This window comes from Arachis hypogaea, chromosome 15, assembly GCF_003086295.3.
Source record: "Arachis hypogaea cultivar Tifrunner chromosome 15, arahy.Tifrunner.gnm2.J5K5, whole genome shotgun sequence".
NCBI lineage: Eukaryota > Viridiplantae > Streptophyta > Magnoliopsida > Fabales > Fabaceae > Arachis > Arachis hypogaea.
This window is the reverse complement of record NC_092050.1, coordinates 77,562,771-77,580,031: the sequence shown is the minus strand read 5'-3', so window position 1 is coordinate 77,580,031 and position 17,261 is coordinate 77,562,771. Positions and strand designations below refer to the sequence as shown.

The following is a 17,261-nucleotide window of genomic DNA, read 5'->3' as shown; positions in this document are numbered from 1 at the left end:
TAACTTCTTATCTTTTCAAAGTTGATTTTCAAATCTTTTTCAATTAACTACTTGACTTTTTGTTTGTTTTACTATTTCTTATCTTTTTCAAAACCACCTAACTACTTTTCTCTCTCTTATTTTTGAAAATCACTAACCTCTTTTTCAAAAATTTCTTTTCATTAACTAATTGTTTTAAATTTCAACTTAATTTTTATTTCCTTATTAATTTTTGAATTCTAATTAATATTTAAAATAGAAACAAAATATTTTTAGTTTATTTTATTTAATTTTCGAATTCTTCCTCCTCTCATCTCTTTCTATTTATTTATTTATCTATTAACACTTCTCTTCTACTCATAATTCGAACCCCCTCTTCTTCTCTATGTTCGAATTTTTCTCTTCTGCTTCTTCTATTCTTCTCTTCTTCTACTCACTTAAAGGAATCTCTATACTGTGACATAGAGGATTCCTCTTCTTTTCTGTTCTCTTCTTTTTCATATGAGCAGGAACAGGGACAAAGACATTCTTATTGAAGCTAATCCTGAACCTGAAAGGACTCTTAAGAGGAAACTAAGAGAAGCTAAAGCACAACCCTCTGGAGAGGACCTGACAGAAATTTTGGAAAAATAAGGAGACATGGCCGAACCAAATAACAACAATGCCAACAATACAAGGAAGATGCTTGGTGACTTTATTGCACCTTCTTCTGACTTCTGTGGAAGAATCATCTCAATTTCTGCTATTGGAGCAAACAACTTTGAGCTTAAGCCTCAATTAGTTTCTCTAATGCAACAGAATTGCAAGTTTCATGGACTTTCATTGGAAGATCCTCATAAGTTCTTAGCTGAATTCTTACAAATCTGTGACACTGTCAAGACCAATGGAGTTGATCCCGAGGTCTACAGGCTTATGCTTTTCCCTTTTGCTGTAAGAGACAGAGTTAGAACATGGTTGGATTCACAACCTAAGGAAAGCCTGAACTCTTGTGATAAGCTGGTCAGTGCTTTCCTGGCCAAATTCTTTCCACCTCAAAAGATGAGCAAGCTTAGATTGAAAATTCAAACCTTCAGACAGAAGGAAGGTGAGTCCCTCTATGAAGCTTGGGAAAGATATAAGCAATTGATCAAAAGGTGTCCTACTGACATGCTTCCAAAATGGAGCATCATATGTATATTCTATGATGGTCTGTCTGAGTTTTCAAAAATGTCATTGGACCATTCTGCAGGAGGATCTCTTCATCTGGAAACCCCTGCAGAAACTCAGGAACTCATTGAAATGGTTGCAAATAACCAGTTCATGTACACCTCTGAGAGGAGTCCTGTGAACAATAGGATGTCTCAGAAGAAGGGAGTTCTTGAAATTGATACTCTGAATGCCATATTGGCTCAGAACAAAATATTGACTCAGCAAGTCAATATGATTTCTCAGAGTCTGAATGGATTGCAAGCTGCATCCAACAGTACTAAAGAAGCATCTTCTGAAGAAGAAGCTTATGATCCTGAGAACCCTGCAATTGCAGAGGTGAATTGCATGGGAGAACCCTATGGAAACACCTATAATCCTTCATGGAGAAATCATCCAAATTTCTCATGGAAGGTGATGACATGTCACCATGTCATGTTTTTCTATGCTTTTTCATACAAGAAATTGATGATTTGTGCTTAAATATTACATTCTTTTGTGCTTAAACGGTATATTTCCTTGATCTTTTAATTTTATAAATCTTGTAGGAAATAAGGAGAAAAAAGAATCAAAGAAGCACAAAATAAGCTAAAAAGAAGCATGATCTAGGGAAATAAAGAAAGCGTGCTCAAAGGAAGAAAGCGCGGCTCAATTCAAGGAACAAAAGCACAAAGCTCTTGCCAAGAGCCTAGAGCTCTTGTGGAGAGCTTTAATTCAAAAAAAAAAAAATTAAAGCTCTTGCCCAAAGCTCTTGCCAAGAGCTTTTTCGGGCTTGCCCCATGGAAAATGAGCTTGGAGGCAAAAATTTTCGCTAAGTTAAACTTGGGCGCTCACAGCATGACCATGCCTCCTTCAAAGGGCCATAACTTGAGCTACATATGTCTGATTGATGTGCTTCTAATTGCGTTGGAAAGCTTACATTCAGAGCTTTCCAACAATATATGGCAATCCATATTTAGCATGAAATTGAGGCATGATTGAAAGGCATCTTTAAGAACCAAAAACAAGCAAAAATGAATCAAAGTGGCTTCACCAGGATTCGAAGAGGGAGACAAAGGGAAGCAAGGAAGTAGCGCTCTCCTTGAGAGCTTTATCATGGGTCTCCTCATGAAAATGTAAGAAAAAGGGTTCACAAAATGCTTCCATCATGGTTCAAACTTGGAGTTTCTCTCCAAAACACAGGGGTGCTTCTAATAGAGCTCTTACGGAGAGCTTTGAGCTCTTGGGGAGAGCTTTGCCCTGGGAGTGTGACCCATGGTCCAAAAATCAAATTAATTCAATCCTGCACCAAAATTTAAAAGCCCATGGACATCACTTCAAGGCACAAGAACAAGTTAGCTTAGGAATTTATTTTTAATTGTAATTTGTTTAGAATTTCATTTTTCATTTTCATTTTCATTTTGTGAAAAGCCTATAAAAAGGCATCTGCTTCATTTCTTTAAGGAGGTTGGCGCTAATAGAGAGCATTAGAGAAGGCTGGCTCTACTAGAGAGCACTAGGGGGAATTGGGATTGAGAGCTAAGTCTCTCCTCCTTGTTCTTGCTTTTGCATTTCTTACTTCTTGTCTTGGATCTTGGGTGGAGAATTGAAAAAATTCTGTTTCAATCTCACCATGGGATCCCTTTGTTTATTTTTCTGCATAAATCTAGAAACTGTGATTTGAATCCAAATTCTATTTACTGCTTTCATCTTCTACTTCTTCTGCAATTGTTTCTTTTACTTCTCTGCAATTATTCTCTTGTTGGATCAAGGAAGGACTTGAGATCTAGACTTGTTTTCTAGTCTCATCCAACTCCTGAGATCTTCAACTTTCCTTTAGCTATTGCAATTGAGCTGCATTTTACTTTCTGTTTTATTCCTCTTTAATTTCCTTTCTGTTTTGATCTTGAGAGCAAGTGAGCTCTTGGCTTCCTTTCTGTTTTTACTATTTCATTGAAATTGTTAGTTTCTCTTTGAGAATTAAAAATTGATCTAAGTCTTCTTGCTAATTTTCTCTTCTGCTATGTTTACTTTTCTGCAATTTCCTTTCCTGCATTCTGTACTTTCACATTTCTGTTCACATTGAGCTTGATTTAATTTCCTGCACATTTACATTTTCTGCAATTTAAATTTCTATTTGCTTGATCTATTACTTTCTTTAATTTTCAGCACCCACTCCCCTTTACATTCACTGCAATTTACTTTTCTTACAATTTAAGTTTCAGCTATTTTACTTTCTTGTTCTTTAAGTTTCTGCACATTTACTTTCTGCACTTTATAATTCCTGTATTTTGCATTCTGTTATCAAATTTTCCCCCAATTTCACTTCTATGTTAGCTTGACTAAACTAATCACCCACTAAAGTTGCTTGATCCATCAATCCCTGTGGGATTGACCTCATTCTAAGTGAGTTTTACTACTTGATGCGACCCGGTACACTTGTCGGTGAGTTTAGGTGTTGGAATTTCGGTTTCAACCCATCAAGTTTTTGGCGCCGTTGCCGGGGATTGATTTAGATCAACAATGATTAAGTGGGTGAAAAGTCTAGATCAAGCATTTTCTTTATTTTTATTTTTTGTTTTAAATTGAAACCAAGGTGTTTGTGTTTTTGCCTCACTAAGAAATTCTTTCTCTATGACATGAATTTCAATTTTCATTGATGTTGCATTTTACAAAATCCAAATGGAGTTCAACTCATCTTATGGTCAAACAAAATTTTATGGGATATTGCCCACCATCACCAATCGTCACCATGTCATGTTTTTCTATGCTTTTTCATACAAGAAATTGATGATTTGTGCTTAAATATTCCATTCTTTTGTTCTTAAACGGTATATTTTCTTGATCTTTTAATTTTATAAATCTTGTAGGAAATAAGGAGAAAAAAGAAGCAAAGAAGCACAAAATAAGCTAAAAAGGAGCATGATCTAGGGAAATAAGAAAGCGTGCTCAAAGGAAGAAAGCGTGGGCCAAGGGAAGAAAAGCGTGGCTCAATTCAAGGAACAAGAGCACAAAGTTCTTGCCCAAAGCTCTTGCCAAGAGCTTTTTCTGGCTTGCCTCAAGGAAAATGAGCTTGGAGGCAAAAATTTTCGCTAAGTTAAACTTGGGCACTCACAACATGACCATGCCTCCTTCAAAGGGCCATAACTTGAGCTACAGATATCCGATTGATGTGCTATCAGTTGCGTTGGAAAGCTAACATTTAGAGCTTCCCAACGATATATGGCAATCTATATTTGGCATGAAATTGAGGCACGATTGAAAGGTATCTTTAAGGACCAAAAACAAGCAAAAATGAATCAAAGTGGCTTCACCAGGATTCGAAGAGGGAGACCAAGGGAAGCAAGGAAGTAGCGCTCTCCTTGAGAGCTTTATCGTGGGTCTCCTCATGAAAATGTAAGAAAAAGGGCTCACAAAATGCTTCCATCATGGTTCGAACTTGGAGTTTCTCTCCAAAACACAGGGGTGCTTCTAATAGAGCTCTTTGATAAACCACTATTTTATGGTTTATCTTGTGCTCATTTGAGTGGTTTTTATCAATTCTTTACCCACTTATTCATATGATTTGCATGGTTTTACATTCTCCTTCTTGATTTTGTGCTATGACTGAAAACATGTTTCTTTGGTCTTAATTTGCTAATATTAATCCTCTCTTATTACCATTAGATGCCTTGATATGTGTGTTAAGTGATTTCAGAGTTTATAGGGCAGGAATGGCTTAGAGGATGGAAAGAAAGCATGCAAAAATGGAAGGAATACAAGAAGTTGAAGGAACTGCAAAGTTGTCAGCCTGACCTTTTTGCACTCAAACGGTCATAACTTTAGCTACATAGGTCCAAGTGATGCGTTTCCAGTTGCGTTGGTAAGCTAATGTCTGGGGCTTCAATTTGATATATAATTTGCCATAGCTGCGCCGACGTTAGGTGACGCGAACGCGTGAATGATGCGCCCGCATCGTATCTGCGAATTGCAATCCGTGCAAACGCGTGGACGACGCCTCTGCGTCACTTTCCCGCAACCTGAATGTAACAGAAATTGCAGGGGGCAATTTCTGGGCTATTTTTGACCCAGTTTTCATCCCAGAATACACAGATTAGAGGCTATAAAGTGGGGGAATACATCCATTTATAATCAAGCTTTCAAATTCACAATTTTGGGATTAGATGTAGTTTTTAGAAAGAGAGGTTCTCTCCTCTCTCTTAGGTTTTAGGATTAGGATTCCTCTTAAAGGATTTAGGATTCAACTCTTCATCATGTTCAATATTTCTTTTACTTTATATTTATCTCTTATTTTCAGATACTTTAATGCTTGTATTAGTTATGTTGCCTAATTGGCTTATGAACTTTTCCATGTTAAGATTTGAATATTTTATTTAATATAATTGAGGTATTTTAGATTTATCACTTCTTCTATTGTTTGTTATTAATTAATGTTCTAAGTTGGATCCTAACTTGATTTTAGAGTTGATTAATATTCGGAGACCCTTGAGTTAAATTACTCAAGAGTTAAATTGTAATTGGGTTTATCATTGGCTAGCTCTCTAGTCACAAACACTAAACCTTCCCAAGGGAGAGGATTAGAACTTGTGAATAGAAGTAGACTTCCAACTTACTTGACTTTCTTTTACTTTACTTGGTAAAGGATAACTAAGTAGAAGAAACCTTCAATTATCAATTGATCTTGAGAAAAATCCAACAAGGATAGAACTTCCGATTAATCCTCTCCGGGTCAAGGTTTTTAATTTAATTACAATAAAATTTCTTATTTATTTTTATTGCTTTAATTTATAAATATAACTGTGCCCATTGCCCAAACTCCAAAACCCCAATTTACAAACTCATAACCAATAATAAGAACATACCTCCCTGCAATTTCCTGAGAAGACGACCCAAGGTTTAAATACTCAGTTATCAATTTTAAAGGGGTTTGTTACTTGTGACAACCAAAACGTTTGTAAGAAAGGTTGATTGCTTGGTTTAGTAACTATACTTGCAAGGAGAGTTTACTATAACTTCTAAACCATCAATCTTCAGTTCTTTCAAAATGGCGCCGTTGCCGGGGAATTGCAAACGTGTGCCTTATTATTGGTTATTGTAAATATTTGCTTTTTGCTTGTTTATTTGTTTTTATTTTTGTTTTTATTTTTGTTTTTATTTTTTGCTTTTTTTTCATAAATTAAGAGGTTATTGGTTTTTATTTAGTTATTAAAAAATTTTTTTTTTCAAAAATTTAGTTATCTTATCTTATTTCAAAAAATCAAATTTCAAAATTCAAATTTAAAAATTTTCAAATCTCAAATTTTAAAATTCAAATTTCAAAAATTTAAAATTCAAATTTCAAAGCTTTAAATTTCAAATTTGTTTTTATTTTCGTTTTTAATTTTTATTTACTATTATGAGTTCTCACCCCTCTCGCTTTGAGTTTGGTTCCAATGCTGTTGCAAGGAATGGAAATTATAACAGGAACATGCATCAAGGTTAAAACAATCAGAGATGGAAGGAGCCACGAGTATCTGATCAACCCTTCCGGCAACAACACCTTCCACAGTACCACAGACAAAGACCATTCCGCGATGCATACCAAGATGATAGATATGATGGACCCCCATCATATGCTTATGAACCACCTCTGACGAGAGGATTTTTACCAGTAAAGAGATTCATAGAAACAGTTGCGTTGTAGATATAGTCTCTAAACCAACAAAAATCCCTTCGTACAAACGTTTTGGGTGTCACAAGTAACAAACCCCTTTAGAAATTGTTAACCGAGTATTCAAATCTCGGGTCGTCTTCTCAAGGAACTGCGAGGAAGTATGTTCTTATTATTGGCTATAGAGGTTGTAATCGGGGTTTAGAAGATGAGAAGCAAGTAATTTGAATGACAGGTAAAGTAATTGGCAATTAAAAATAAATAAATACTGTAAAGCAAACTTTTGGCAAGGTAAGAGAAGTTGGAGGTCCAACGTAGATATCTCTCTCAACTATAATGAAAGTTGAATCTAAACTCCACTTGATCAACCTGTACCAGGGCAAGGAAAGTCAAGGGACTAATTAAATTGACCTTTGAATCCTATTTATTTCCTAAGAAAATGTTGGGATTACTTAAGTTCAGCTCAATTAGCAAGATAACGATTATCAATTATGTTGAGTTTAATAACTGTTGAATTCTAAATTCTTAACCAGAACCAAAAGGGGAAAAAGTAAAATTACTGGAATAATAAAAATGTCCTTAGATGGGAAGCAATGGTAACTTAACTTAAATCAAAGAGAATAATCATAAACTGAAAATACCTCAATTATCATTAATTCAAATAATAGTCTGTAACATGGAAGAATTCTTAGATCAAATTATAATAATCAATTCAAATGTTGGAATAAATAAATAGAAGTAAAACTAAAATAAAAGAACATTAAACCTGGGATCCAGAGTTACTCTTAAAACAAGAAGAAATCCTAAATCCTAAAAGAGAGAGAGAGAAGATCTCCCTGTCAACTAAATCTAAATCATTGAAAGGTAAAATATGTGAGCTCCCTTTGAATGGGTGCATTCCCACACTTTATAACCTCTGGTCTATGCTGTCTGTACTTAGATCTGGGCCAAAAAGGGCTTCAGAATTCGCTGGGGGCGTATTCTGTAAATTCTGATACGTGGCCTCTGTCACGCGTCCGCGTGGGTCACGCGGTCGCGTCATTTGGAGCTTTTCCTTGCCACGCGGTCACGTCAGTCATGCGACCGCGTCATATGCGTTCTGCTTAAGGTGCACGGTCGCGTCAGTCATGCGGCCGCGTCGCTGCTGATTCGTGCTTGGCACGCGATCGCGTCGTCCATGCGATCGCGTGGATACCAGTTTCCTTAAAGCTCCGTTTTGCTTTCTCCTTCCATTTTAGTATGTTTTCTTTTCCATCCTTTAAGTCATTCTGCCTTAGAAAATCTGAAACTACTCAACACACTAATCACGGCATCGAATGGAAATAAAGGTAATTAAATTAATTAATTTTAAAGCTTAGGAAACATGTTTTTCACAATATGACATAATAAGGAAGGGAAAGTAAAATCATGTAATTAATGTGAATAAGTAGGTGAAGGATTGTATAAATTACTCAAATTAAGCACAAAAGAACTCATGAAATATGGGTTTATCAACCTCCCCACACTTAAACACTAGCATGTCCTCATGCTAAATCCAAGGTAAATAATTAAGGTTAAAGTGATGGAATGTCATGCAATGCAACCTAATTTAAATGCAACTACCTAAATGAATGATGCATCATGCAACTCTAATTTATTCACTCATATATAAAGCTTACATGTAGTCAAGTTAATTCACATTCTCAAGGAGTCATGTATATATATAGCTAACCCTTAAATAATAAAGCATTTTAGCAAATGAGATGGGAAAGAAAGCTTTGTACAAACTTGCAAAACAATTAGTAAATTTAAGCACAGATATATGTTGATGAGTTATTGAACCCTCACTGGATTTTGTGTTTACTCTCTAGTCACTCAGTGTTTCTTGGGTTTATTCACTCTATTTTTCTTTTTATTCTTAATTTCTATAGCTTTGTCTTTCATCTAACCAATCAACAATTATAGAATATAGTCATACCAAAAAGTCATGAGGTCTTTATTGAGGTTGTAATGGGGTCAAGGTAAGGGTAAGGATTTTATGTATAGGGTCAAGTGAGCTAATAAGTGAATCCTTAATTAGACTAAGATCTCACCTAACATACATATTTAGTAAAACAAAATCTCTTTACCTATTTTCCCATATTTCCCACTTATTGTTACATGCTCATGTTTCACTTTTTTTTTCCTTTTTCTATTCCATGTGCATTGCTTTTATTTTGCATTAGGGAATTTCTTTTGGATCCCCTTTTATTAAATGCTGAAAAATGACTCTCTTTCTTTTTTTTTTTTTGCACATGGTAATTGAATTACTTAGATTTTTTCATGAACATGCTTCCCAAATTTATTTTATTTCTTTTAACTTCTCTTACCTTTTTGTTTCTATCATCCATGTTCCCAAAAGGTTTCCCACATTTAACTCCATTCATGATTTTCTATCTTAAGCTAACCAAGGATTCACTTGGGATTTTCTTTTGTTTTTCTGCTTAAGGCTAGTAATTTGGCTAAATAGAATAAAGGGGTTTTAAAAGGCTCAAGGGGGCTAACAAGGGTGATGTAAAAGGTAGGCTAATTTGGGGTGAGTGAGCTAAAATCAAATGATGGCCTCAATCATTCTCTTGGTATGTATCTATTCTATATTCTATAATTGGACATATAGATTAAAGTAAAGGAAAGAACATCAGAATAAAAAGAAATGTAACATACAGAAATGAAATTATGGTTTGAATGCAACCATACAATTTAAGATCAAGACTCACAGGCTGTGTGTTCTCTAACTCAAGCATCATATATCATTTATATATTGTATGCAGGTTTAGTTAAAAATTCCCATTATTCTCATAAAAAAATTATTTAGGGTGGCTTTTAAAGTTTTAATGTTCCTCCTTGATGAAATGTTGTCAGCTTAACTACATCATGTAATGCTATATACAAGGTTTGTGGATTTAAATCTGTTATGTTCAATTTCCTAGCTTACTTTCTTTTTATATTTTTCAATTTAAACTATACCATCTTATGCTAAAAAGGGTAAACTATACTAATTAATCCACTAACAAATCAGAATTGCAAACTAAACTAAATAACTAAAATAATCTAAATGGCTAAAGTATGAACTAAAGATGCAAAATGCAGAAAATAGAGGAAAAATACATATAAGCAATGTATAAGTACTCAGAAAATAACAGTAAAAAGAAAAATACAGAAAAATATCCAAAATAAAAGAAAAAGTATGTAGTGGTTCACCAAAATAAACGCCAGAGATGGCGACCTCCCCACACTTAAAAGGAAGCATCGTCCTCGATGCTCAATCAAGCCGGGTGTGAAGGAGTGTCATCACTGGGAGGGATAGTAGCGGGGGTCTCAGTGGTGGTGGTGGGCTGAGGGTCTGGCTGCTGTGGAGGAGGTGTTGACTGGATCGGGATCTCAAGATCTGCAGCCTCAATCTGATGTGGGACCGCTGTCTGTGGTGCGGCTGGTGCTGCCTCCTGGGGATGGGTCTCTGCCTCGGGCGCATCTGCCTCCTCCTCAGATGCTTCGGATGGTGTGTCGGGCTCGGAGGGGATGTCGCCGGATCGTATCATCAGCTTTAGGTGCTCATAGCGCCGCTTGTTGCGACGCTCCATCTGGTCAAGTCGTCGGAACAAGTAGTGCACCAGATGATAGACGGGCTCTGTGGCAGGTGGAGGTGCAGTGGTGGTAACAAGGGTAGGTGGTGCAGCAGTGGAGGAAGAGGGTCCAGCAGACTGTGGGGCTGACTCATCAGTAGCAGTGAATGGTGCTGGTCTGTGGCCCAGGGCTAAGAAGTTCCGGCTGTGCGGAATGATCTTCCTGCAATCCGCCGCTGGTGGTCTCTCATCGGCATCCTCCCATGGCACGTCAGCTCGACGTCCAAGCTGTGTAACTAGATATGGAAAGGGGAGGGTGCCTCGGACGTGGACCCTGGCCATATAATGCCGAATGAAACGTGGCAGATAAAGGTCCTTACCCTCCAGCACACACCAAAGGAGGGTGATCATAGCAGCCGGGATCTCCGTCTCGTGAGTACTCGGCATTACATAAGGGGGGCGCGGCTGGGTGGCCGGCGGTGGGTGGCGGTGGTCGCGGAGGCAGTGGTGGAGAGGGGAGGAGAGAGGAAGAAGGGAGAAGAAGGGAGGGGAGGGGGTTGCGGCGGCATCTGGGTGGCCGGCGGTGGCGGCTGGGTGGTGCTGGGTGGTGGTTGGAGGGAGAGGGAGCAGAGAGTTAGAAGAGGGTTGGGGGTGGGGGGCTCGCGACTCATAGGGTTCGCGGGCTGGGGGGGTTATATTTTCGAATCCACGCGGCCGCGTGGGGCACGCGGTAGCGTGGTTGGGGTGAAAATGGGAGTGACGCGATCACGTGGGGTGCGCGATTGCATGAGAGGGGGGAAAAGAAGGGTGACGCGATCGCGTGGGTCGCGCGATCGCATCGCTGGTGTGCTAAACACACGACTCCAGCACCATTTTAGCGCAACTCTCTGTCTCCTTTTGGGGTGATGTGCAATCTATGCGACGCGATCGCGTCGCTCACGCGGTCGCGTAGTGATTGGTATTTGTGCAAGTGACGCGATCGCATGGGGCATGCGATCGCGTGGGCCAATTTATGCGAAACGCACAGGGGCCGCACGATTCTAGCCTAACTTTCTGTTCGTTGGATCCTTACGCCGATATATATATCACGTGTCCGCGTGGGTCACGCGGGTGATGTTTTCCGCGATATGACGCAATCGCATGGGGCATGCGATCGCGTCGTGCACCCCCTTTTTTTTATATGCATGAAAAATGCAGAATGCAATGATTAACATGAATGCTATGCATGATTCCAGGTTTAATAAATTAAAATGAAAAAGGAAAAATGAAATCAATTAAAAAAAAATAAATTGAAAAAGAAGCGACTATACCATGGTGGGTTGTCTCCCACCTAGCACTTTTAGTTAAAGTCCTTAAGTTGGACATTGGAGGAGTATCTTGATATGGTGGCTTATGTTGAAGGGAGCTACTCAAATGAAGATGCAAAAAACATCTTTTTATGAAGATGCTTTGTATAAAAATGTGATTTATTGTTATGGCCACACTTCAAATAAAAACAACACTTTTATAACATATCAAAATCTAACCCTACACTCCATCATCTAAGGGTCAAAAAGAAAAATCATCACATGAAGACAATTATAATATCTTCATGGGAGTACCCACCTATGTTTAAATTCGTCCAAAAATCTCCACCAGTGCTTGGAATGCCAATAGCCTCCGGGGTCCCAAACTAAGCACGCAAAGCTTTCGAACAACTTTAAATATATTGTTAGGCTCCCGGGATGACAAATGTCAGAATAAACTCCAGGATTCCAAGCCTTGCTTTTAAATCCGCCTCTGTCTTTATCTACATGTCTCCATTCGGGCGGGTTAAAAAGTAGAATCTCACCTTGGTGACCAAACATTTTCCGTGATCCATGTGATTGAGCATGATACTAATCCGTGTACTTTGAAGTGAAGCATGGAACCTTATTGAACCTTGTGCACCAGCTCTGAGTACGAGCCATTTCCCTCTTACTCTTAAAGCCGCAGAGAGCTCTAAGTTGGCCATCTGTTTCAAGTAAACCATATTCAAGTGAATAAGTAAAGTTATAAGTTAAGGATTGTACCCACTTGAAGCTTGTATTAGGTGGTAATGGCCTTGGGATAGGTGTTTTTGGTGGTTCTGCAAGTTCTGTTTCCTTGTGCTCTTCTGTGAATTCCTCCACTTCTTTGCAAAGATCTTCAATTGTATCTGTGTCCTGGTCAAAGTCTTCTGTGTCTTCCTCATCACTTGAGTCATAGATTGGAGGTTGAGAGAAATCTACCTCTGCATCATCTTCATATTCACTTGGGGAAGATTCTTCTATCTCAGAGAATTCACTTGCGGAAGCAAGTTCATCACCAAGAGAGCTAGACTTGTGAGCATTATCATCAAGGGAAATTGCTTCTTGGATTATTCCGTCTGATTCTTCATAAACGACTTGCCTTGGAGATTGTACAGTATCCTCCTTAGCATCAACTGTAGCATCCTGGACGGAGTTTTCCTCAATTCTGGATTCCCATGAAAGTTCAGCATCTCCTAGGTCTTCAACCAACTCTTCTTCTTGAACAAAGACAGCTTCTTCTAATTGTTCCAGTACAAATTCATGCTCTGTCTTATCCACTGGAGTTTTTGGCACTTCCTTCATGCTCTGCTCTTCATTGGGCTGTCCACATGGAGCTGTGGTTGATCCTTGTATATTTGAGCGCCTTGAAGCCCATTGAATCATCGCTTGCTCCAGTTGTTTAATGGTTGTTTAAAATTTAATTACTGTGTCTCTTAGGCGATCCTCTGCTTCTTGGGTTGCTAGACTTGGACATGCTACAAAGGAAAGTGGTGGTGATTGGGAGCGATTGGATTGGTATTGGGGTAAGGAGGGATCATATGGTGGCGAATGGTGAAGAGAAGCTTGTGAGTGTGGTGGTTCGAGGTTATGTTGAAAGGGTGGTTTATATGTACAGGGTGGGGCTTGTTGGTAGTTACAAGGTTGTCCACCATGTCTTTCAGCTGGGTATGCATTGTAGAATGGTCTTTGTCCAGGATATCTCGGAGGGTGTTGCTGCCAAAAGGGTTGATTAGATCCTCTTGGTTCCATCCATCCTTGATTGGTTTGACCTTGGTACACATTCCTGCTGTAACTTCTATTTCCTTTAACAACATTAGAACCAAACTCAAAGCGAGAGGGGTGAGAGTTCATAGCAGCAAATAAAGATAAAAAGGAAAAACAAAAATAAATAAACAAGCAAAAGAAAAAATATTTACAATAACCAATAATAAGGCACACGTTAGCAGTTCCCCGGCAACGGCGTCATTTTGATGAGAGGATTTTTACCAGTAAAGAGATTCATAGAAATAGTTGCGTTGTAGATATAGTCTCTAAACCGACAAAAATCCCTTCGTACAAACGTTTTGGGTGTCACAAGTAACAAACCCCTTTAGGAATTGTTAACCGAGTATTCAAACCTCGGGTTGTCTTCTCAAGGAACTGCGAGGAAGTATGTTCTTATTATTGGCTATAGAGGTTGTAATCGGGGTTTAGAAGATGAGAAGCAAGTAATTTGAATGACAGGTAAAGTAATTGGCAATTAAAAAAAAATAAATACTGTAAAGCAAACTTTTGGCAAGGTAAGAGAAGTTGGAGGTCAAACGTAGTTATCTCTCTCAACTATAATGAAAGTTGAATCTAAACTCCACTTGATCAACCTGTACCAGGGCAACCAAAGTCAAGGGACTAATTAAATTGACCTTTGAATCCTATTTATTTCCTAAGAAAAGGTTGGGATTACTTAATTTCAGCTCAATTAGCAAGATAACGATTATCAATTATGTTGAGTTTAATAACTGTTGAGTTACTAAATTCTTAACCAGAACCAAAAGGGGAAAAAGTAAAATTACTGGAATAATAAAAATGTCCTTAGATGGGAAGCAATGGTAACTTAACTTAAATCAAAGAGAACAATCATAAACTGAAAATACCTCAATTATCATTAATTCAAATAATAGTCTGTAACATGGAAGAATTCTTAGATCAAATTATAATAATCAATTCAAATGTTGGAATAAATAAATAGAAGTAAAACTAAAATAAAAGAACATTAAACCTGGGATCCAGAGTTACTCTTAAAACAAGAAGAAATCCTAAATCCTAAAAGAGAGAGAGAGAGAAGATCTCCCTCTCAACTAAATCTAAATCATTGAAAGGTAAAATATGCGAGCTCCCTTTGAATGGGTGCATTCCCACACTTTATAACCTCTGGTCTATGCTGTCTGTACTTGGATCTGGGCCAAAAAGGGCTTCAGAATTCGCTGGGGGCATATTCTGTAAATTCTGATACGTGGCCTCTGTCACGCGTCCGCGTAGGTCACGCGTCCGCGTGGGTCACGCGGTCGCGTCATTTGGAGCTTTTCCTTGCCACGCGGTCGCGTCAGTCATGCGACCGCGTCATATGCGTTCTGCTTAAGGCGCGTGGTCGCGTCAGTCATGCGGCCGCGTCGCTGCTGATTCGTGCTTGGCACGCGATCGCGTCGTCCATGCGATCGCGTGGATACCAGTTTCCTTAAAGCTCTGTTTTGCTTTCTCCTTCCATTTTAGTATGTTTCCTTTTCCATCCTTTAAGTCATTCTGCCTTAGAAAATCTGAAACTACTCAACACACTAATCACGGCATCGAAAGGAAATAAAGGTAATTAAATTAATTAATTTTAAAGCTTAGGAAACAGGTTTTTCACAATATGACATAATAAGGAAGGGAAAGTAAAATCATGTAATTAATGTGAATAAGTAGGTGAAGGATTGTATAAATTACTCAAATTAAGCACAAAAGAACTCATGAAATATGGGTTTATCAACCTCCCCAACATACCTTTGAACCACCAAACTCACAAGCCCCTTTACACCATTTACCTCCATATGACCCTAACCCACATCCACCATACCAACCACCCTATGAACCAAATAAACCATACATAGATCCACCCCAACCTCCATTGGATAACAATACACTCATCTCTAACATCATTGGTCTCACCTCTACACTCCAAAATCTTATATCCCGCATGAACCAACCCTCTACCTCCAATATTCAACCCTCAAGCTCTAGTGCACTTCTTTTTCAACCATATAATGATCTTTTCATCCCATCACCACCCTCCATGGAAGAGCACCCACATCCATCAATCCAAGAGCAAGATGATCCCAATTATGCTATTGATATGGAACAGGAAAGAAGGAATCATCTTCGCGAATCCATACTTCATAAAGAGCTAGAGGAGGCCCTACGGGTAAAGGTAGGAGAAACCCTTGAAGATGAAGGAGTAGTTGAACGGAGTTGTCCAATTTTATACTTAAACAACTGGACAAAGCAACAATTATTAAAAAGGAAGAAATGGTGTACAACCTCCTTTCCAAGGCAATTGAAATTAATGCTGAGGATGGTGTACAACCTCCAAGGCATACCATGGTTGAAGACTTGGAAGAGGTTGATCAAGAAATAGAGACTAAAGAAGCAGAAGCACAGCCTCCCATGCCCTTGGTGAGCAATGAAGAAAAGATTGAACTGGAAGAAAGCTACCAATAGGAAGAGGTTAAAATTGAAGAAGCTTGCAAAGAGGTGGAAGTTGTCAAAGAAGAGCACAAGGGAGTGGAGCTGGAAATCACCTTGCCGAAGTTATTGGAGACCCCTCCCCCTAAGTTGCCATCATCCTTCACAACATTCAAGTGGATAAAATTCATATCCCTTAGCTTTCTAATTCCACTTGGATATGGGCTAGTGGAGACGGATGGTCAACTTAGAGCTCTTTGTGGCATAAAGAGTAAGAGGAAGATGGTCAGTGGTAAGAATTGTCTAGCAAGGTTCATTATGGTTGGAAGCTTTAAGTTTAAACGCAAAGGTTGGTATAAAGCTCAACTGAATGGGTCTAGGAAGCTGTTTGGATGTCTCAGTGAGAATTCCGACTGTTCACCACCCAAGTGGAAAAATGATGATCAACAAGAAGATGGGTGCAAAGACAAGGTCTGGGACCCCGGAATTGAATCTAGAAATCAGCACTCTTGGGGTCTTGTCATTTGCTTTAACTTACTTGAAGGCTTTCTGCGCCTAGTTTGGGATCCCGGAGGCCATTGGAATTACAAACATTGGTGGAGATTCCTGGATGAGTTCAAGCACAAGCCACCATAACAAAGAACTCTCCAAATGTCCAACTTAAGGACAATAACTAAAAGTGCTAGGTGGGAGATAACCCACCTTGGTATGATCGTTCCTTTTACATTTTTATTTAGTTTTATTTGTTTTCGAGTTTTATTTTATTTTATTGTATTGAACCTGGAGTTTTGCATAACATTCATATTAGCATTGCATTCTGCATACTGCATTATATAAAAAAAAAGCACGCACGCGACGCAGTAGCGTCACTGACGCGTCCGTGTCATATGTGCGTTGTGAAGAAGAGAAATCGAACAGAGAGTCACGCGGTAGCGTGGCTGGAGGCATGCCTTTAGCATAAATCATTCCACGTGACCGCGTTGCTGACGCATCCGCGTCACTCACGCGGCCGCGTGACCTGAAAATCGACGTAAGAAAGGGTGCACGACCAAAAGTTGTGCGAGAGTGGTGCTGGACTGGTGCTGATCGCACACGCCTTACCACGCGGACGCATGGCTCACGCGTCCGCGTCATATCCCCATGATGGCCACTCACGCGATCGCGTCGACCACGCGACCGCGTCACCCTGGATTTTGGCAATACCAAATTTCGAACAGAGAGTTGTGCGACCGCGAGGCTGCACTCGGGCCAATCGCACAAATCAGGTCACGCGATCGCGTGACCGACGCGTCCGCATCACCTGACCTTATCGCGCACCACGCGACTGCGTCACCCATGCGTCCGCGTCACATGCGGCACACAGAATATCCAGATCAGCCAAAA

At 39.1% G+C, this 17,261-nt stretch overlaps 1 non-coding gene across 1 annotated transcript; it reads right to left on the bottom strand.

Annotated features, from left to right (window-relative positions):
* Positions 1–1,023: 1,023 nt before the first annotated feature.
* Positions 1,024–1,131, bottom strand: LOC112752871 (small nucleolar RNA R71). The gene has a single exon (XR_003177281.1). It is a non-coding gene; the product is annotated as a small nucleolar RNA R71 (small nucleolar RNA).
* Positions 1,132–17,261: the final 16,130 nt, after the last annotated feature.